The sequence below is a fragment of the Ursus maritimus genome, unplaced genomic scaffold (genome assembly GCF_017311325.1).
Source record: "Ursus maritimus isolate PB19 unplaced genomic scaffold, ASM1731132v1 scaffold_36, whole genome shotgun sequence".
NCBI classification, from domain to species: domain Eukaryota; kingdom Metazoa; phylum Chordata; class Mammalia; order Carnivora; family Ursidae; genus Ursus; species Ursus maritimus.
The window spans coordinates 20086661-20110123 of NW_024426230.1; positions in this window are offsets into that span (position 1 = coordinate 20086661).

The following is a 23463-nucleotide window of genomic DNA, read 5'->3' on the forward strand; positions in this document are numbered from 1 at the left end:
AAGAATGGAGGAAATAGGAGTTAACTCTGGAAAATGCTCACGGACATCTGGAGGATGGCACAGGGCATCAGGCAGTTGGAATGAAGGGAAGTAGAGAGGTGAGTGAAGGGGAAAAACAAGGACATAAAAAGACCTCAAAGGAAAAGTCCTTTTTTTTCTCAGTTTTGGCCAGGAATGAGTTTGGTAGTGGAATGATATTTCAACCCATTCGGGTTGTCTATAACTTAGTCCACGAAATGTCTAAGTAAGTTATTTAAACGACCCCACGTGTATTCAACTGTAAAGACAGTTTACTCTCAGAGATTTAAGTGAGGCAACCTTTGCAGGAGAATCTTATGAATTATTGAAATGGTGAAACAAGAAGCAAGCAGTTACCTAATTTTCCCTTGATGATGAATGGCAGGGATTTACAGATTAATCTCTTTCTTTGAGATTTATTTTCTCTTAAATGAAGATGTAGACACTATCATTTGAGTTGGACTGGAGTGGAAAACATCTTTCCAAAGTTTATTAGCTTTCCAGCTGTGAATGTAATAAACTGCTTTTTGCAAATTAATGTTTGTTTTCGTTCTTACGGTTTTAGCAATTGTTTTTTATTCTGGAGGATAGAAGTCAGGTGTTGATTTGGGAATAAATTACTTCTGTTGTCCATGGTTTAAGACATTAATATATAGACAATATTTTCTATGAAGTGGCAAAAAATCATGACTATTTTGGGGGCAGCTTTTACTTGTCACAGCGTTATTTATGCTATTTTTATCAGTATCTAGCAGGAGAAGATGTTTTTCTTTAAATTCAGAGCAATGGGTTTGTTGGTTTTTTTGTTTTGTTTTGTTTTTGTTTGTTTTAGTTCTCTTCTCTTTAAATTGAGTATGCAGTGATATTAAGTAAAGCATTTTCCTTAGCATTGACTGAAGGTGAAGTTTTTTCTTCAGAATTTTAAAAAATCTTGATTGGATTATTGGAATCATTACAAAATCTAAACAGTTATTTTAAATTATAATAATAATCTTAAGATTTTAAGTTTAGCCCCAAATTGTCTTAACACTGACTGATGTAAACACAGTACCCCCTTCCCCTCTTCTTTATTTTTGCATCTCCAGAATCAGACTAGATCATAGATGTTCCATAAATATGTGATGAATAGATGTGGCAAAATTGAGACTGTTTTATGATACTTAAGTATGGCTGTCTTGGTAATATGCACTTTAACATAATTATCACAGAGAAAGGAAAATCAATTCCTTATGTCCTTTTGATTAGCTCTCTCCCCAGTGAATCTGGAAGCTGTTGTTAGTGTAATGTCTAAAAATTAAGCAACACAAAGTACCATGGAAGAAATAGAAAGCTAGGGTTGAGTCTTATGAGTAACAGTAAGCCATATATTCTTAAAGAAGTAGTTACGATGTAATCATCAGTGATCAGGATTTCCAGATTTATTAAGAGATAACTGACATATGACATTGTGTAAGTTTAAGGTGAGAAATGTGTTGATTTTACACATATATTGCAAAATGATTACCAATATAGCATCAGCTAATGTCTCTATCAGGTCACATAATTACCATGAGAGAGAGAGAGAAAGAGAGAGAGAGAGAGAGAGTGTGTGTGTGTGTGTGTGTGTGTATGTGGTGAAAATATTTAAGATCTACTCCCTTAGCAACTTTCAAGTATATAACACAGTACTACCTGATGTAATCATCATGCTATACATTAAATCCCCAGAACTTATTCATCTTCGAACTGGACCAGTATCTCCCCATTTCCTCCAAACTTCATCCCTGGTAACCGCCATTCTACTCTCTGTTTCTGTGCGTTTGGCTTTTTTAGATTCCACATGTAGGTGATATCATACAATGTTTGTCTTTCACTGTATGAATTACTTCACTTAGCATAATGCCCTCAGGGTCCATCCGTGTTGTTGCAAATGGCAAGATTTCCTTCTTTCTTATGGTTGAGTGGTTGGGATTTTCATTACTAAGATAATAACCAGTATAAAAGCACTTACCATTCTATCAATAGCAGAACTTGGTATGTCAGCAATTTATCATTGCCACATTCTCTATATTCATATTCCCATCACACAGCCATACACTCAATACCATGTTTCTCCAGCTATTTTTTTTTTTTGATTCCTGAACCAGGAAGCATGAAGTAGAATGACTATTTCTAAATATAAAAGGAGCATCATGTTTTCAACTTTATTATGAGCTAGTGAACCAATGTGTTGAAAACGGTGGCAGTAAATCAGGACCTTATGAGCTTAGATTCTGGCCTCTCCTACTAGTCAGAGGGGACTTGAAAATATTTTATGTTATGCTTTTATAGTATTATTGACAGTGATAGACTCAGTCTGTATGCTAAGCCAGTCTCTCCTTCTCTCTTGTGGTTGACACCTAGAGATGTTTCTGAAGTCTGTTCCAGAGACATAGCAATATTTTCATTGGGGGTTAGTTGAATGGTAATAAATCATCAAGTCCCTCAGGCCAAATACACTCCTTTGGCTATAATCTATACAAAGGCCATGGCTAATATTTCATACTGCTTTGTAGTCCTTTGTGGTTTCTCTATAGTTGTACTTCTAAAAACCCAAAGCTGTTGGAGTCTTAGATCTTCAGAGACACATCATATACCTTAATATTTCCTTTGATTTGGAAGCAGAGAAATTTTTAAATGGAAGTTATTGAGCAAGAGAACTATGGGACAGATAGGTGTCATCTTAGAAAATATAATAACGAACTTTGATCTCAAGAATAATGTACTAAGTGGGATAATAAAGCTTTCATTGAGTTCAGAGCATTGCCTTGTTAAAAGTAGCTTTCTTGCATTTTGTACTTTTCTTAAAAAATAAAAGATGGCTTATGCAACTAAAATACACAAGCCTAAAATACATAAGGCTGAACATATTCAGCGTGGCTTAATGTGAGTTATGAGAAAGTATTCTACATTCTACATGATAGGGACCTGCATATAATTTTTTTTTCTGCATCTTTTTCCTATGAACAGGAAATCCTATGATTTATAAATCTTTGAATTACAAGTCTGGAGATTCTGTTTATATTTTTGAATTTAAAAATATTTAAGTGCTAATGATTAAAAAGCCGGTAAGAGAGTGGGAGAATTGAACTTCATGACTTGAATGTATGGTTTTATTTTCTTTCTTAAAATACTCCCTACACCAAGTTATATCTTCTGATTATAAAATTAGTAAATGTTCAATAAAAAGAATTTGGAAACTATAGGAAACTATTAAGAAAAAAATTACTCTTCAGAAATAGCCACTCTAGTGAACAGTTTGCTATTTCTTTTGTTTAAAAGTTGCATATTTTAAAAACATAATTTGTAAATACATCTTAAAAGTATTTTAAATCATTTTTTTTCATGTAAGACACTTTGAATTACTGGGTCAGAAGTAATTGCTATTGTAGATATTCTTAATAAGTATTTGCATTATTCTCAGAACTTTGCTTTTATTGGATAAGGATCAATTTTGGTCTTTGGTAAATTTTTAATGACATTTTTTATCATATTTAGCATCATGATTACATTTAAATAATTTAAAATTTATCCCAGGAACTCAGTATCTCAATATATACAATTTAATTACCTAAGTCAATTCATGTACTGTAAATAGGAATCTTAGAGGCACGTGGACAGATTTCTTTGAAGTCCTATTGCCAACCTGTCTCATGTGTTTGGACATTTGCGGGTATCTCCATTCTGAAGAGTTAAAGCCTGAAAGTCTTTCAAGGGGTTTAATTATATTAAAGACATATTGATGTATCTTACACAGAATTGAATGACCTCTAAAAACATCATGTTTAGAATTTTGACCTTGTTGCTTTTACTTTACCACAACATTGAAACCAAAATGTCCTAGTGAGCTTAATAAATCTTGATAAATTGGTTTAAGCAATTCTTTGTAAGTGATTAAATTAAATTTAACTAACTTGGGAAAAAGTAGTAAAAAATATGATAAATTTGAATATAAGTGATATGTATGCAAAATAGTTCTTAAAAACCAACCAGCATCCCTTCCTACCCCCCACCCCCACCCACATCACTCCAAAAAAACAAAAGAAAATGAAAACCATAACAAACTCAAACCTAAGACTCAGCGTCTGAGCCAAAGGGGTTACTTGTCAGCATGTGACAGACACTTTCTTGAGGCAATATATTACTTTGGGTCATTGTTAAAGTGGACAGGATTATAAATCATTGGTATAGTAGCAACTCAATTTAGAACATTATTTTCAATTTTTCTTCTTTGTATGTGCAGTTAATTTGGGTGAAACTGTAGTGCCACTGTTAGTTTATATTAGTAATATCAATTTTGAAAGGGAGGGAGACTGAAGATCTTCACATAATTTAATGTTCAGATCGCTAGAGAAACCCTCATGTCCCAATAACAGACCCCACTCCCAAAACTAAGAGCCTACTTATGCTAGCAAACATTAATCAAGAGTGTCGGTTCAGTAATGCATTTGGTTCAATGTCAATGATACTGGCTTGCCTAAGAGTTAAATAGCTTGCCAGTTAAAAGAGTTACTTTGTAGAGGGCCTTAAAATATTAAGATAACATTTTTTCTTTTAAAAGTAACAATATTTATTGTGGACCATTTGAAAACACACAGCAGAGAAAAAAAGAAAACAATCTCAGCTATAACACCATCACCCAATATAATCCTTATTTATACTTCCAGATATTCAATACTATTCATAAGTGGAGTCATAGCATGTGTACTATTGTTGAACACCCAGTATTTCATTACCTGTTAACACATGTGTTAATATACCAAAGCTAAGGTTATTATGGCTCACTGTAGTAAGAAAGTCACCGCCTTGACTTGGCAGTGGCTCAAAATGAGGGAAATTAGAGAAAGTATTTTTAGAGTTTTAGGCCTGGGATGAGTTAGACATATTTTGTATTTAGCATCTATAATTATTAGACTCAGACACTTTTGTATTGAGTTTCAATATGCTTATGACACATCATATATTTTTATTGCTATTATTTATGAATTCCTTGGCACTTTATGTGGACAGGTTGGAAAGCATTTTGAATTAAATAAAATTTTTATATTTACCTCTTTTTAAGCTAGATTTTCCTAGCAGTAGGTCTCCCAGTTGTTTAAGTGGATTTCTTCAATCTGGTTGCTACTGGTTGAATGAATTTCGTCATCCAGATTGTACCCTTAGGGGAAATCTCAACATGGCAGCTTGATTAGCAAATAAGTGAATTGTGGGCACTCACCTCTTAAATGGGAAGGTTGGAATAATTTAATTCTGATACTGAATACAGCATACTTATACGAATAAAAGGCAACTCCAGAAATGACTTTCATAAGCACCCTGCTCCTAAGTGCCTTTTCTTCTGCTATACCATAGAAATGATTCTCCCTATTAGAAGACTGACTACAGTACACTAGGTGATCAGACATATTTTGCAGTTGTGTTAAAAAATGACTTTTCCCTTTATATGTGTATAATGATCATACCTTAACTAAGCAAGCTGTTTCTCATTTATGGATTTGTAATAGCAACAAAGAATCTTCAGCATTTATAATTGTTATGGTAAGAGACAAGTTCATTTCAAAATGACAATTCCAGAAAGATGCTACATTATGCAGAAATATATTTCAGGGTTATAAATACTTGTCAATAGGAGAGAGGTTTGTTTTATTTTATTTTCTTTCAAGTTGACAGAATATAAGAACACTTGTAATAATTAAGGTCTGTGTCTTTATATTTTAAAATATTGGATATTTTTAACCAGCCTGGTAGGTTTGACCAGTTTATCTAGTACTTTTGCTTGAAGCTTTCTTATTCTAAGCAATTGTACATTTAAAGATGCCAAGCAAACCCATGGGGAAAATAACTATTAACCAAAGATACTGTGTAGACCCTACCTCAGTACTTGTAATAAGTGACTATGTAAAAAAGATTTTATTTATTTATTTGAGAGAGCAGAGGGAGAGAGCAGAGGGAGAGGGATAAGCAGGCTTGATCTCAGGATCCCTGGGACCACGGGACCACGAGACCAAGACCTGAGCTGAAGGCAGATGTTTAACCAACTGAGCCACCCAGGCACCCCTATAACAAGTGATTTTTAAGTCAGTTTTACAAAGGTGGGCTAAGTGTTGTTAAGATGGGCCTGGCAAAGTGGAGAATAGGTTGATTGGGAAGATGTTATGACATAAAAGCTTTGGGTTAGATGGACAGAGCATAGTGCAGGTCTTGAAGTGAGACTGTTGATAAGTGAGCTGTCTTCCCAGTGAGCAATGTTGTAATAATTAATTAAAAATTAATTTTTAGGGATCTCTAAGCAGTAAAGTAATTTATTGGTTCATTGTCTTAACTTTCCTGGGCAAATAACTTAGTCATGTTGACCCAGATACTCTTAGTTCTTGGTGCTAATAGTTACGTCATGTTGACACAGGTGGTTGTATTTCTCACTGTTTGGTAAACTTTTTTCTTACCCTATATATCCTGAAAATTAATCCAAGAAGACATGGATTTCAGGCAAGCATAATCACCTCTCCTTGGAGAGGATCTTAAAATATACACAGAAAGGATAGTTTCAAATGTGGAAAACCTTATATTTTTATCTGAGCAAATGCCTGAAAAGTTGTGCATATGGCTTATCTTTGAGATTGAACTAGGACCTCTCTTTCCAGCTCTAAATCCCATCCTCACCCCAATTAGCAACCACACCTGAAACAGGCTAACTCAGTCAGGTGCTTGGGTGAGCAAAGGAGAGGGAGGGCACTGGCCAGATACCAGATAAACTGGTGGGTCTGGCTATGTGTACAAGTGGAGATTCCCTTGTTATATACTCTTCTAAAATCCTATTTGTTCTTCTTCATAGCCCATTATTTCAGTTGGTAATTAAATATGTATTTAGTTACTGATTGAAAATTTCAAATGAGCAAGAATATTTCTGCTTTGCTTGCCATAATATTAGTGCAGGGCCTGGCAAGCGACTGCAACAATAAAAGCTTGCTAGGTTCCACTATGTGCCAGTCATTGTTCTAAGTGCTTTATCAACTCATTTAATTCTTAAACAGTCTCATAAAGTAGATGCTATTACTACTCCCATTTTACAGATGGGGAACTTAAAGCACAAAGAAGTAACTTGAGTCATTGTTATGTAGCTAGTAAGTAGCAGAGCTAACATTGGGAATCCAAGCTAGCATCCACTAAATATTTATTGAATGGATGGAATGAATGAATTGCAAAAAACTCTTTTGGACTATTTTAGATGAAAGCCGTAATGCAGTGGGGTGCTCTTAGCCCCATAGCTAGCATATTTACAAATACTAAGTACAACCTGCATTATTAGGGGATGCTAAAGCATATTTAAGTAAACTAAAAGAAAGGCAGCAACATGGAAGCATTTATAAATGAAACACTTACTTCACTGACGGCTATGTAAAGAACACTGTTCAAATTCAATCCCCATCTTTTAAGTGTCCCAAAAGTTTACTGCCAAAACTATCAAAGGAAAATGAAGTGTTCTGGTTCAACAGGTGAGCAAGCTAGGTGATTCTCCTTCTGCTTCCCCTTTTGGTGCTTTGTGATGCTTTATGTAACAAGTACCTTGTAGAACCTTCTATGGCTCAGTCTGTTGGGATGTTGATATTTTTGTAAAGCAATTCAGATATCAAAAACCTTTTGGGCTTCTGACTTACCCATTTTTAATGCTTTCAAGAATACTGTTCTCAAAGAAATGAATTTTAAAACCAGAGTGTAGCCTGATAGCATTTTCCCCTATTGTTCACCTTGATATTTTTTGTTTCCTTAGCATGCTAAATTTTAATCCGCAATGCACAACGAAACCTTACCAGCTCCCCAAACCCCATTCTTAGTAAATTTGTATAAGAGCTTTTGTTTTCTTAGAAATGTTTAAAATAAATATTAGGGCATAGCTATCTCTTCCTGTAACATGTCTATATTTGTTTCCCATTTCAGCCAGCTTAGGATTTTTAGTGGAAGCTGACTGATCTTATTAAGAACTTTAGCTAGCATTGAAAATTTGTATTGACAGGGTTAATTACATAGAGAATTGCTTCCATGGATTTGCTACATAGATAATTTACAACTTGGTGTTACTTCTCTAATACTTTGCTATTTGAAGTAGAATCATATATGGTTTTCCAAAGACAATGGTATAATATTTCACAGGAGTCAAAAGTTTCATTTGAAATTTGGACTTTCATTTGAAATTTGAAAGATAGAACATAGTATAAAATGAACAGTGAAAGGCGTTAAAATTAGTATCTACTATTAGAGTAATTTGATGGTTGTTGCAAATCACTAGGATGAAAGTTAATTAGAAGTTGGTATTGTAATTTCATATATCCTTGTCTTAGAGTATTCTGAGTGACTTACTTTTGGTCATACTTGTGCTGTACTTGGATAACCTTAGGCGGAAAATAGCCAGTAAGAGTAGTAGCATTGTGTAAAAGGGGGAGATCTGTGACTTCCTTCCTGATACAATTTGAAGGATGCTAAAATTCATAGAGTCATAGAATTTAGAGAAGTTCTGGGTATGGGGTGACTCCCATGAATGATCAGGTATGGCTGACATGTTGTGCTGGCTTTGGTAGCCAAGGAATAGTTGATAGTGATGAAAGGTGGAAGGTGTCTTGATGGAGGAAGTAGAATAATACAAGGGATAAATGGGGCCTGTTTTATAATTTTGCATGGTGTTTGACGCTACCACTTGTTTTCATTAAGAACCAGGGAGTGGGCAGTGTCATTCTAGATTCTACTGGGGACCAAAACCAATCTCAGAACGGACAGGTTTAAACCTTGAAAATGTTTATGAAGGCACTTCATGTCCCGAGTGATTTTCACACAGTAGATAAGATGGTGGATGAATGAATGAAATGGTGTGTAGAAAGAAGAGGCTAGGAGAAGAAGATAACTGTGGAATTACTTTGTTCTAGAAAGTAATGACTGTGATCTTTTTTTCTTCTACCTACTGTGCCACATTCTTTGAAAAATGACTACTTGTAATATGATTTAGGCTTCAATAAACAAGAAGTTATTTATTAATCAAAGAATATTTATCAGTGCTATGTGGCAGTGATGTTCTAGGTCCTGAGTATAGCAATAAACAATCAACATTTTTACTCTTTTGAAGCTCACATTCTAGTTAGGACACAGGAGAGAGGGAAAGGAAGAGAGAGGGAAAGGAAAGGAAGGAGGGAGGGAGGAAGAGAGGGAGAGAGAATCAGTCAAATAACAAATACCTTTAAGTGGTGATAAAGTCAGGGCATGGACAATAATGAAGCTTTTTCATATAGAATAGTCAGTTTAAGTCTTTCAGTAGGATGACATTTGAGCAGAGACCTGGATGAAGTAATGAAGCTGGTCAAGTAGATATCTGGGAGAACATTCCAGGGGGCATAAAGAGGTAGATGTTGCAAATCATTTGGTTCCCATAGTGCTCTGGCATCTGTCTGCCACATGCTGCCTTGAGCTCCAGGATCCCATGCAGTATATCCCACAATTCTGTCTCTTTGGTGAAGAGCCAATGTTTTAGTTCTTTATTGCTTACCTGTTAATAATAGTAGCTCCCATTTATTGAGTGCTAACTAAGGTGCCAGACACTCGTTATCTAATTTATTCCTTAAAACAACCCTGCTAAGGAGGCATTACTATCTCCATTTTAAAGATGAGAAAACTGAGGGTGGAAGAGGTCACATAATTTAACAGCACATAATAATCCCAGATCTTTGGGACTGAAAGGAGATTCTCTAATTTTGAAGCCCATCTTACATTTATTTGGCTTATCTCAGTCCCATGACCTTGCTCTCAGGTAAGAGCTAGTGTATGTAAATGCCAAATCATGTTAATGGGTCTGTATTTTTAAAATTGAACATTTTATTTTTAAGCTAGTTGTAGATTCACATGCAGTTATAAGGAATAATGAAGAAAGAGATCCTGTGTGCCCTTTACTCTGATTTCCCCAATGATAACATCCTGCAAAACTATAATGCAATAGGGAAAAGGAAAATTGAGGTAAATCTTAAAGGTTATACAAAACTATAGGACAATACTGAGATTTGGCATTGACACAACCCACTGATCTTGTTCAGATTCCCCCAGTTTTACTTGTATTTGTGTGTACGTGTGTGTGTGTATTTAGTTCTGTGCAGTGTTAGCACATGTATAGGATCATGCATCCATTGTCACATGTGTCCACTGTCACATCCATTGTTCTGAGATACAGAACAGTTCCATCACCACAAATATCCCTCATGTGGTTCTTTTACAACTACACCCATTCCGCCTTCCCCAATTCCTTTATTCTTAACCCCTGTCAATCACCAATCTGTTCTCCATTTCTATAATTTTGTCATTTCAAAGATATTATACAAATGGAATAATATAGTATATAACCTTTGGTTTTTCTTTTTACTTAGTATAATTCTCTAGAGATTTATCCAAGTTGTTGTGTGAATTAATACTTCATTTCTTTTGACTGCTGAGGAGCATTCCATGGTATAAATGTACCACAGTGGGATTAACCATTTACTGGGTTGCTGTTTTACTGTTCTTAGGAAATACATGTATTTTAATAAGGGTTACTTGAAGACAATGTCTTAAGTCAAAGTAGAGGTTTTAATGTTGAGAACATCAGTTATAAACTAGAGGATGTTTTGGGAAGGTAATGAATGGTCTTGGGTTACTCTTTGGTTACACCATGTAAATGTAGGATGGTGGGAAACCTACTTTTCCATTTTATGCCTGATCCCACTGACCTTGTTACAAATGATGCTACCAGGATGCATCCTGGCATGAGATACCTTGCTTTGCAGGAGAAGAAACTTTTCCATCTCCTGTACATTGTCTCAAATTTATAGGGGAAGAAAAGTTGCCATGTAAATAAGCATGTTCTGTTTTTCCCAAAGAGGGAAAACAGCAATGAGGAATACCACATCTATCTTTTACAGTTTCCTTATGGATAAATCTCAAGTCGTTTTGCTCCTGGCTGCTTACCCTCCATTCTAACCAAGCATCACCACTATCATCTCTAAACCTTAAGTGGGTCGAATTTGTGGATTGCTTCCTACTGACCCAGGAGACATAAAGAAAATCTTTGCATGATGTAAATAGTTTTATTTATTTATTTATTTATTTATTTATTTATTTATTTTATTTATAAAGATTTTATTTATTTATTTGACAGAGAGAGAGAGGCAGTGAGAGAGGAAACACAAGCAGGGGGAGTGGGAGAGAGAGAAGCAGATTTCCCACTGAGCAGGGAGCCCGATGCGGGGCTCAATCCCAGAACGCTGGGATCATGACCTGAGCCGAAGGCAGATGAAGGCAGACGCTTATGACTGAGCCACCCAAGAGCCCCATGGTTTTATTTTTAAAAAGTATACTTGTCCCTTCACTCCAACTTGCTTTTCAGGTCTCAGCTGCTGGTCCTCTTACTGTGTTTTTGATTCTAAGTGCCCAGGTTACCTTACTGATTTCTACCTATCCTACCTAAACTGAACTTAAAACCTGAATCTTTAAGTCTTGCCTTTATTCTTTTTTTTTTCCTTATTTTTTACCCACTGCATCAAAATTCCATTGATATGTATGCTCTGGCCAGCTGTGGTTTAAAAAGAAAATCTGTGTAATGCTGTGATGTATTTGGGAGAGGCATATGCACCTTTTCTTTTAATCCTATTAGCCTAGGTTACTATGAAGAAGAGAATAACACTTCAATTTCTATGTTAGTTCAATTAGTACTTATTGAGCACTTATGTTGTGTAAGACACCATGCCCGGTGCTGTGATGGCCACAAAGGTGAGTTGGCCTTCAAAGAACATGTCCTAGTAACGAAGGTAAGGCAGGTCTATCACTCCAGAGCAAGATGCTGATAAAGTTAATGGAAACCTGAGAGGATAATGAAGATCTGTTGACCTGTTTTTTTTTTTTTTTTTATGTTATTTTGATATCTGTGTCACCCCCTCCAGGTTATAGAACACACTCATAGTTTTCATAGATATTGTTTTTTAATCTTCATGTTTCTGGTCTGTAGATTAAGTCAGTGAAGCTCAGACATGTGAAGACTGAGTTCAGAGACAAATCCAGGGCTTTATCAAGAGGCTTTACATTCTTATTCATTCATTCATTCATTCATTCATTCATTCATTCATTCATTTATTTTTTAGTAAGAACTTTAGGTTGTAAAACTTTACCTAAGTCCATATGGTCTACCTTGTGACTCCGTGATGTGGAGGTGAAGAATTTAGGAGCCCATTTCAATCATTTCATTTCTCTTTAAAATAATAATCCCCAAAATAAATACTTTTTTTCCTCCTATAAAGGACATGAATTAACTAACTCTCTCTCCATGGATATAATTTTGAATTATGTTGCTTGGAGGTTAAATCAGGAGAACTGCCTATGAGTATATGAATGTTTAAATAATTATCGTTAATTTAAGCATCCTTAAGAGAGCTTTAGCTGCTCAAGTGAGCATTTGCTTAATTTAAATTGAATTAAAAATAATCTTCAGGAGAAACAGTTTCTAAAGTGCAACTTGAGTTTCATGGAAATGGGGGGAATAAGATGTTGTGTTGCAAAGATCTAATATTGCAAGGATGGTATTTTGAGCCGCCCTGATGCAGATATACCTGAATATTAGATTGGTACAGAATTACAATATCAAATGATGCTCCAGAGGGGCTGAAAATTTTCTGCCAAAGTTTTCTTTCCTGTGGCTAGAGAGCTCTATGAAAGGTACATCTCTTGCTTTCAAATTTAGGAACATCTAAGAAATTACCTGAAGGATAATTTTATGTAGAGTATATTAAATGTTCCAATTTTGCTCACCTTCCAGGTGGCTGAACAGAACTCATAGGAAAGGAGATTACATAAGGGCCTAATAAGTTCTATGGAATAGGTGCCAAGCAACCTCTGTTTTAGAAATGTGTTTTTGGAGAATTGCATTAGTAAATATATATAGATATATATATTTGTATATATAGATATATATATTTATGTATGTGTGTGTGGATAGATAGATAGATAGATAGATAGATAGATAGATAGATAGAATGTTCCCTCATGGGAATTGCCTGGGCATGATTTGTTGATTTGATTCCTAAAATCATTCTGTCTGGTTTGCCATCCCTATTTTAATGGGAAAAGCACTACTAGAAGTGAGGGAAGAAAATGGTGAGAGGAACAGCTCTGGGAAAGAGGGAGAATGAACACATTGTCACAAATGTGTATATGGTCTTTTGTACTGGTCCTCTGCCATTGTTATATCTTGAATACTGGTGTCAGAAAGAGCACAAGACTGTGCTGGCTTTGATTACCATGCAGGTGGTCAGGAGGCTGAGGAAAAACAAGCAACTGAAAAATTCAGCTGAAGACCTTAAGAAAAGTCCCAGGCAGTTTGCAAAAAATTTGGGAAGCTTAATCTTCCAGGGGGCATGGAATTGGGAAAGGGCTTCAAGTCAAACTTACCTAGATATCAGAGGCCAGGGAACCTGTACAGAAGCATTAACATAGCTGGCTTAGGACTGCTATGTTTAGAAAGGTCTGCTTGCAAGGTTAGCCATTGTCTGGTATCTGGTTTTCAGATTTTCAGAATGTTCCCACCATTCCCTGATTAGTGTGGTTTACTGTGCAATGTGTTTATGCAAACAATATGGCTTATGCTTAACACCTGCTTTCATTCTGAGATTCTGAAATTTTGGTATGTATTAGGCAGAGGTACCTCTGTGACCAGCCCCCAATAAAAACCCAGGGCCCTGAGTCTCTAATGAGATTCCCTGGTGGACAACATTCCACACACATCACACAGCTTAGTGCTGGAAAAATTAAGTCATTCTGACTATACAGGAGAAGACTCTTGGAAGCTGGAGCCTATTTTCTCCAGACTTAGGTCATGTGCCTTTTCCCGTTATTGATTTTGCTTTGTATCTTTTCACGTAATAAGTCATGGCTATAAGTCTTGTGAGTTCTAGAAAATCACTGAATTTGGAGGGGGACTTAAGGATCCCCAGTGCAGAACCCTAACTAGAAGAGGTTTATAGATGAGATGAGAATTGTAATATGGAAAATGGTGCATTCTAAAACTTAAACCAGAGATGAGTTTGGAATCACTTTTTGGGGATATTTAAGCTCTTGACAGCCTTGTCCAGAAATTGGTATGAACTGAGGTCCTTCTATGAATAATGAAATCAGATTAATGCGAGTTTGGCCAATGGATTCCTCCCCAACTCCCAACATGAACTGAATCTGGTGAATTCAATCTACTAGAAGAGTAGTGGACAACTTGTTAATGGAAAAATCCCTGATTAGACATTTTGGAAAAAAATCTTGTTCTAGCAGTGTAGGCATAGATAAGGGGAGAAGGTCACATTGCTGGCATGTTAAGACCTAACATTAAACATTCATAGTTAATATAATGAATGTTTCCTAGTTAAATGTAAACAAAGTTCCTTCCACTTTTCTTCTTTGCTGAATGTTATTTTTAAAGATGGGGATTTTGTTGGTAACAAACTCTGTTAAAAGCCAAAGCAGGATGTCCTTACATCCAAGGGAAAGTGCTAACTGAAGTTGTAAATATCTGCAATTTAGCGTTAGCAGCTAGTCTGGCTTGTGCACTGTTTAGGAGGGAAAAGTCCTCTATTTAGAGAAATAAACCCCCTTACTTAAAAAACATCACAATAAACAAGTTTCAGTCTTTTAAGGGACTGTCTAAAAAGTGTTCAACTGTTCCTTGACTTGCTTATTCTCTAAAGTAGGAAATTCTCCGTTTGAAACTGAGAGTGTGCAGTTATATGGCTCTTGTTGGCATTTTGTCACTTAAAGCTTTATGAAAGCATGGAGGGGCCACTACTGTTCAACAAGATTAGCATAGAAAATATTGATTCCTTACATGAATGAACAAAACTGGATTTATACCCTGCCTTGTTACCCTGTGGTGGGACCTGAATTAGAGGAGAGAGTCTTGGAATCATGCAGTCTTGATTCTCTCATTCTTACGATCACCTGCTGGTTGCTATTTTCACATACTGGTAAAATAATTGGCATGTTGCTCAAAAAGCAAGTGCAGGGGCGCCTGGGTGGCACAGCGGTTAAGCGTCTGCCTTCGGCTCAGGGCGTGATCCTGGCGTTCTGGGATCGAGTCCCACATGAGGCTCCTCCGTTGTGGGCCTGCTTCTTCCTCTCCCACTCCCCCTGCTTGTGTTCCCTCTCTCGCTGGCTGTCTCTATCTCTGTCAAATAAATAAATAAAATCTTAAAAAAAAAAAAAAGCAAGTGCAGTTGGAATTTTCATATAATAAACTCAGATATTTTATTTTAATTAATTAATTTTTATTTTTTAACTTGGGTATTTTAAAGTCAGTTATTTGGGTGGGACCCTGTATATATACACAGGGTCTTTAATTTAGGGCAACTTAACATCAAATAGAATGATCATATAGCTTACTTAGCTGGGCACTTTTGAGAATGAAAAGAGAACACTTAATAATTACACTGGGACATGTATAGACTGGGACTGTTCCTGGGACAACTGAGACGTGTGGTCATTGCAGCTTTCAACACTTGTTTTCTATTCTTTTTCCTTTCATGGGTATTATGGAATTTATTAAATTATGAAGTATTTTAGATGTTGTGGGAGAAAATACTCGGTGAACCTGTGTTTGTCAATGTTAAAACGTGGCCTCAGAATTCTGTGACACTTCTCCCATCGAGAGGTGGGGTCTAAGACACCACACTTGAATCTGGGTGGACTTGTCATTGCTTTGACCAATAGAGAGTATGATAGAAGTGACAATGTGATTTCCATGGCTGGATCAATAGATGATGTAGCTTGTTCCCTGGGACACTCCTGTCTGGAGCCCTAAACTGGCATGTAACCAGTGTGACCACTCCAGGGCTGCCATGCTGTGAGGAAGGAAAGCCATATGAAGAGGCCACATGTAGGTAACTGGTCAGCAGTCCTAATCTTCAAGTCATCCCAACTTAGATGAATGTAAGTGAGCCTTCAGGCTGATGTGGGGCTGCAAGTGAATGGTCAAGAAAGAATTCTTGAGATGTTTTCAGTCAAAAAAGGTGCTTTTAACTATAGCACGGGGATAGGACCTGTGGGCAGAATGAGCTACACTGGGATTTTTAGTTAGTGGGGTTTAGGGATAGTCTAAGTGTCTAAGGAATTTGTACAGGTTAAAAGCAAGGTCTCCAGGACTTTGGAGGGCTAGCTGCTATTAAGATAAGGTTGTTTACTACTGTCTAGTAAAAATTAGTCATGAGACCCTTCAGATGTATGTCAGTGGGCCATATGTTTGAAAGGTAATTGCTAACATATATCTTGCGGGGTTTTTTATGGCTATCAGAGGAAAGTAACACTAACAAGAGCAAAGCTATAGTGGTAAAACATTAAAGGAAGTCCTTGAGGGAGTGCTACAATCAGTATCCCTCAAGAATCTTACCTGGAGACTGTGAGCTGCAGTAAAGTTTGGCCTTTGTTCCTTTTTCTCCCATCAAGGTGACCCCACTTTATAGTCTTCAGGTCTTCCCTGCTGAGGCCAATGTTATCTTGAAGCAGAGATGAGCCATTCCTGTTTTGCCCTTTCTAAATTTCTGATGTGCCAAATCCACGAGCAAATAAAATAGTTACACTAAGCCACTAATTTTTAGGATAATTTGTTGTACAGTAATAGTAATGGGAATACTGTGCTTTCTATTTTTGTGTTTATCTGTTTCAAGGTATTCTGGAACTTTCCCTAATACCCTTGGCTCTGAGCAGATATCTCATTGTTCTACAATACACTGTTGTTCTTTTATGAGATGGGTTCCTAGGTCTTGCATCAACTTATCCACATATTAGCCATCTTGAAGCACATCCTTTTTCTTGAAACCTGCTTTGTGGACTTTAATATTTATTGACTTTCCTCATCTCTAAATCACAATATTATACACTGTAATATCAACCTTATGGCTTTAGTACATGCTATTTGTACTTTTCACTGTTGTTTTGTATGTGTCTTTCCCTCTCAGGTAAGTGGTAATAGAAGCTCCTTGAGGGCAGGGGCATACTGTGTCGTTTTATCTTGTGTAGCACAGTACAGTGATAAACAAAGGGGAGGAAATATGTATTTTCCCAGTACTCCCTGGGACCATATTTCATTTTCAGTATTTCCCTTTGATCTTGAAAGTGGTGCCCTGATGTATTTGATAGCCATTATCAAGGATAATTCTGAATCGTACAGATAAAGCAAAGAGACTATTTTAGATGTGTTGTGCAAGATGAGTTAATGAGATGCCAAGAAACAAAAGCACATAATGAATGGCTTTATTTGTGGGATAAACAAGGCTTTCTGAATGTGCCAATACAAAGTCCTTTATGATTAGGTGGGTTGAGATTCTTTTAAAGCTTTTGATCATGTTTTACAGGCTAATAAATCTTCTTAGGGGAAAAGTAAAGTCTAAAATCTTTCCTATAAATTAGTTGATGCTTTTATTTTCCCTAAACCGATGATTGTGTTCCAATAAGGAAAACTTTAAGGGAGGTTTCTTAACAATGGATAAAAGGAAATGCTCAAAGAATTAGAAAGATGTTGAAGAGATGCTGGAGAACATTTTAAGGTTAATTGCCTAGGAGAGTTTTCAGGTTCCAAGACTGTGAAGATGGGGCAGTCCTGTTATAATGTGTCACTCCTCTAAGTATCTTGTGGGCTGACAGTGATACTACTTTTATCCCCTTTCCCTGGGCTTTATTCAGTTTTGAAATCTGCTGTGGAAGATTGGGGTAAATGTTTCCACATTCTCCATTTCATCTCTTGGGAGTGGCACAAAGTAGCAAGGGAAGATTTGGTACTAGATTAGATGATTGAATATGGAGGAAATATGTAGAACTGTAGACAAATGTTGCCAGAAGTAAAATTTTCAAATAAACAAAGACATCATTGCACAAAACTAATTATCTAAGAGCAGTCTCTTTCTAAGAGCAGTCTGTTACTTAGTTGTTGTTGTTGTTGTTGTTTTTAGAAATAGTACAAGTCCCATTTTAAATTCTATGTTGCAATAAAGTTTTGATCAAAATGGCTGGCCCTTCAATTTCTGCTTCTTAGGGTTTATTCTGTCTCAAAAATTGTCTTATTTCAAGTCTTTACATCAGTATAATATCTTTGATCCTATAAAATTATTTTCACATTTAAGCCATTTCGAAGATATGATACAAGATTAGAGAATTTATAGTAATTAATCACTTTTCTTTTTAGGACCTTTTAACTTGAACAATTCTGTGGCTCCTAGTTAACTGTAGCTTTGAGCATTAGGAGCAGTGGTTGACCCAGCAAGTTGCTTCTCCTCAGTCACATTGCACAGGGACATTCGGGAGATTTTTCAGAAATATATGTCGCAACTGTTGGAGTTGGTTTGGGAATCAGTGATAAAAGTTGATGACCTCAGAATCTTATTTCAATTAGCTGATTTATAGGACAGTGCAAAAAAATCAGTCAGTGAACACACCTCAGGACAAAGTGATAATGGATACATAGCTTAATTCACAAATTTAGAGATGTGGAAATAGACAGTTTGGCACAGTATGCCTTTTATCTCATGTATCTGATGTCTTGGTTGCACAAAGATAAAGTGAATGGGTCTATTGAGTTTCTCTTTTATTAAACATCTCTTAGTTTATGAAAGAAATAGAGTTACAGCAACTTATTTTTGAGGAACATATAAATCTCAGAAGTTTGCAGCTCCAAGTTGACAGAGAAAGTACAGAATCTGGAGTACAAATATATATTCTAGTTGCTAGGGTCAGTTGTGGTCCTCCTCTTCTTTTTTATTGTCTTGGTAGCAGTGGGACATAGGAAAGGGCAGATGGTAACATCTTCCTACATTCTGAATGAAATTTTAAATTGCTCCTATGTCATGAGTTCTATTTGAAGTGGGAGGTACACACTGAAGAAGAATAGAGGAAGAAGAAAAACTTAAATCTCAATTTAAGACCTCTCCTGTGTGTCAGGAAACATTTGTATCAAGGAAGAAAAATAATAAGTTTTACAAATTAGTTTTTTTGCTTACTTTTTATAAAACGTTATTTTTTTTGTATGTCAACTAGACTTCAATAATAAAAAAGCTATTTTTAGTAGGGTTGATTAAACATTGGGGGATTGAAGTATAAGCAGAAGCACAAGTCACAAATTTGTTAATTATTTTCTCTGTTGTGGACATCAATTAGTTTGATCTTTAATAATAGTAAGGAAGCATACTTAGAAAGAAATGAACCTTGTTAAAGGAAACTGCTTACCTGTTATCCACTCTGAGCCCCAGAAACTCTCCTCGCTCCCTATTTATAAAAATAGTATGTGTTCTTCATAGAAAAATGTTCTGATATTAATAATACAAAAATCCTTTATACAGCTACCACCAGAGAGAACTACTATTAGTATTTTTTCTCTATTCCTAATTTTATACATTATTGATATAATATTGAATATATAAATATATTCTGCTTTTAATATAAACACTTTCTAGTTTTATTGCAAGTTCTTCATGAACATGTTTAATGCATGCATAATATTCTTTTGGCTCCTGGTTTAAAATTCACTACTTACTTTGAGTGGAGTCCACCCTTCTGGGTATTAGCAAGAAATAGGGTGGGCAGTCTAAACAGCAGGCAGCTGCAATCAATCCAACCCCAAGCCAGTTTACCCAGGCTACTGGGAAAATGAGCTTTGCCTTTTTCTGGCTAAAAGTTCCTTTCTAATAATGATGCAGACAGGTATAATACACTTTATGAATGGACAGATTTCCTTTTGTTTATTTATGGATTATAACCAAATCAGCTATAGGAACAAGGGGTCTGCAATACCTGAGATGTTCCCAAGCACCCAGGCACAGTAGAAATCCCTCATATATAAAACCCAAATTCATTGTGTTTTAGAACCTTTCACTTCACTGATGCAGTGGACCCCTCCCAGAACTTTCCTTAGGGTGGAGCTAACTAGAATATATTGTTGCACTTCTAATTAGTAACTACTTCATTTACTTTAAAAGAAGGAGGCCCTAATCTTAGGACAACAGAAAATCAATTCGATTTTTGTTGACACCTTAGCTATACTAGGTGACTTACTACTACAGAGTCTTGGGGAACCCCACCTCTATATTTTTAATAATTTAAATATTCTGTAGTGTCTTTATCCCTCTTTCTCTAGGGATCTTTTATCTTTCATTTGATTTTCCACAATGTTGCACTATCAGTAGGTTCTACTCTAAATTTGGTGACAATTTATTTTCTTTCTGACAATACTTGATATCATCCCTCCTCCAATATTGGTAGCTCTCATCAGTATCATCCAACATACTACTCAGTGCATTCCAGGACATGAGGACACCATGATTTCCCAATGATTCTATAATATGAATATTAAGTTTTTCTGCGTGCTTGGGGTTGGTTCTTGGGATATACTCCCTGAAATAAAATTACTAGATCAAAGTTTCTGAACATTTTAAGGCTCCTGTCATGTATTTCCAAAGTGCTTTCCAGTATGCTAGCATATCATATACATTTGAAGAAATTACTGACAGTGATGCCAGGATTGTAACTCTACACTTGTTAGGAAGGATCTATCTCATATATGGGTTTTTATGTATACTTATGATTACCTATCTATGAGAGATTTTAAATTTGAAGCTTTATGATGAAATGAGAAAGATTAACTCCTACCTCAACACTCAACTGAATGATAGTACATTTACTCTGTAGTTAAGCATAAATATAAAAACCATGAATACCACAAATAGCATTCTAATATCCATTTCTAGTTGTTATTCTCTGAGGAACCAGTAAACATCCTTTGTTTATTATAACAAGAGAACAGTTGTTGTTCCAGTTTGACTTCTCCCTGAAATTCCCTTGTCTAAATACCAAAAATATTCTATCACATATTCTATCTACTTACTAACTCCCTTTTATTTGGAATGGGTTCTTTTCTTGCTTAAGGACTCATTACTATTTGCAGAAATTTCTTGTTTTTGTCCTCTTTAAATACTCAAATGTTCTTTAAAGTCCTGAGTGTTTACTGACTATTGATATGAAGAGTTGATTTTGCTATTATGTTTTTGGTTGCATGTTTCACTTATTCCTTGGGATTTGCTTTTTCCTGCTCTGCCTTCTTTTTATTCTCTATATGCACACTAACTCATATGCTCACACACAGAGCAGTGTTCAACTATGGTTTTAAATATCAGTTATATACTGCAAAATTGCAAACTCCTGCCTAGATTTAACCCAACTCTGAATTGCATATTCAACCATCTAACTGGCATCTTCACTGAGATGTTGAATAACCACCTAAAACTTTATACATGCAAAACTGAACTTTGTAAAGTCTCTGTCCCTCCTCCACACCTCAATGATGCTCAAATATCTATCTCTCAGCAGTTTTTCGTAGATTGGTTGATGGCAACTCTGTCCTTCTATTTGCTCAAGCCAAAAACTTGGAATGATCACTGATTTTTCTCTTCCACATTCTACTTTTAATCCATTAGTAAATCCCGTTAGTTTACCTTTAAGATATAACCAAAATCCAGTACTTCTCACCACATTTACAGCTAACAAACCAGTTTGAAGCACCATCACCTCTTGTCTGGATTATTGCAGTCACCTTCTAATGGGGTCTCCTTACTTACACTTTTGCTTCGGTATACGAGGTTTACTACTGTTTCCCCCAAATTCATGTCCACTTGGATCCTCAGAATGTGACCCTATTTGGAAATAGAGTCTTTGCAGATACAATTAGTTAAGAAGAAATCATATTGGATTAGGTTGGGCTCTAATTTAGTGACTACTGTCCTTATAAGAAGGAAAAAAAAAAAAAAACAGAGACACACCAACAGAGGGGAGAAGGCCATGTGAAGACAGAGGCAAAGATCTGCATCTACAATCCAAGGAATACCAAGGATTGCTAGTTACCACAATAAACTAGAAAAGTCCTTGACTTTTTGCGTAGACAACTTGGCCCTACTAACACCTTGATTTCAGACTTCTAGCCTCCAGAACTATGAGAGAATGAATTCGTTTTTGAAATCACCCCATTTATTATACTTTGTGGTAGTAGCCCTAGGAAATTAATGTATACACTATGGTTCATTTTCAACAGAGCAGCCGTTTATCCTACTATAATGTAAGATCAAGTCCCTCTTTTGCTCAAAACCTTCGGTGACTTACCCTTTCACTCAGATTAAATAACCAAGTCCTTTCAAAGGCTGTAAAATCCAACATTATCTTCATCCACCTATATCAACTCTCAGACCTCATCTCCTTTGCTACTCTTCACCTACTCTTTACTATATCTTGATTCTATCAAGCATGCTCCCACTCTAGAGCCTAGACTGCCTCCTGTCAGATGTTTTCCTCTGGATATCTAAAGAGCTAATTTCCTCATTTCTTTCAACAAGAATTCCTTCTTAATAAGGCTCACTCTGATCATCTTAGTTAAAATTGCAACCTGCTCCCTCCTCTGACCCCAGGCTTTGTCTTTACCCTCTCCTATTTTTCTCCCATAGCAAAATCATCTTCTAATATACCAGATAACTTATTTATTTTTTAGTATTTATTATCTATTTTCTTTTACCCCTCACATAAGCATCATAAGGGCAGTAATGTTTGTTTGGTATGTGGGAGGTCTTCAAACACTTGAATTAATTAATTCATTCCGTAATATTCTGGTGCATACCATGTGTTGCACAGTGCTCTTTCCCTATTTTCATGTGCTGCATTTTCTGCTGTGCTATATATAGTCAGTCATAGTTAATGAAAGGTCATTTTAAACTCTTTCATTAGCCACCTTATAGGGTTATTATGGGTATTTTGTGAGTTGTTAGATGTAATGTACCTAGAAAGATCCTGGCATGTATTAAGTGATCAATAAATGTTACTTTAAAAATTTTAAATTTAAATATTTATTTATTTAAATTTAACTTAAATTCCAGTAGAGCTAACATACAGTGTTATATTAGTTTCAGGTATACAATATAGTGATTCAGCAATTCCATACATCACCCAATGCTCATCACCACAAATACACTCCTTAATCCCCATCATCTATTTAACTCATCCCCCACCCACCTTCCCTCTGGTAAAATCAGTTTGTTCTCTATAGTTAGGAGTCTGTTTCAAGTCTGTTTCTTGGTTTGTCTCTCTTTTTCCTTTGCTCATTTGTTTTGTTTCTCAAGTTCCACGTATGAGTGAAATCATATGGTATTTATCTTTCTCTGACTCATTTTGCTTAGCAGTATACCCTCTAGCTCTATCCACGTCATTGCAAATGGCAAGCTTTCATTCTTTTTTATACCGAATAATATTCCCTTATATATATCTTATATATATATAATATATGTACATATAATATTCCCTTATATATCTTATGTATATATATTTTATGTATGTATATATATACACATATATACATATATATATATA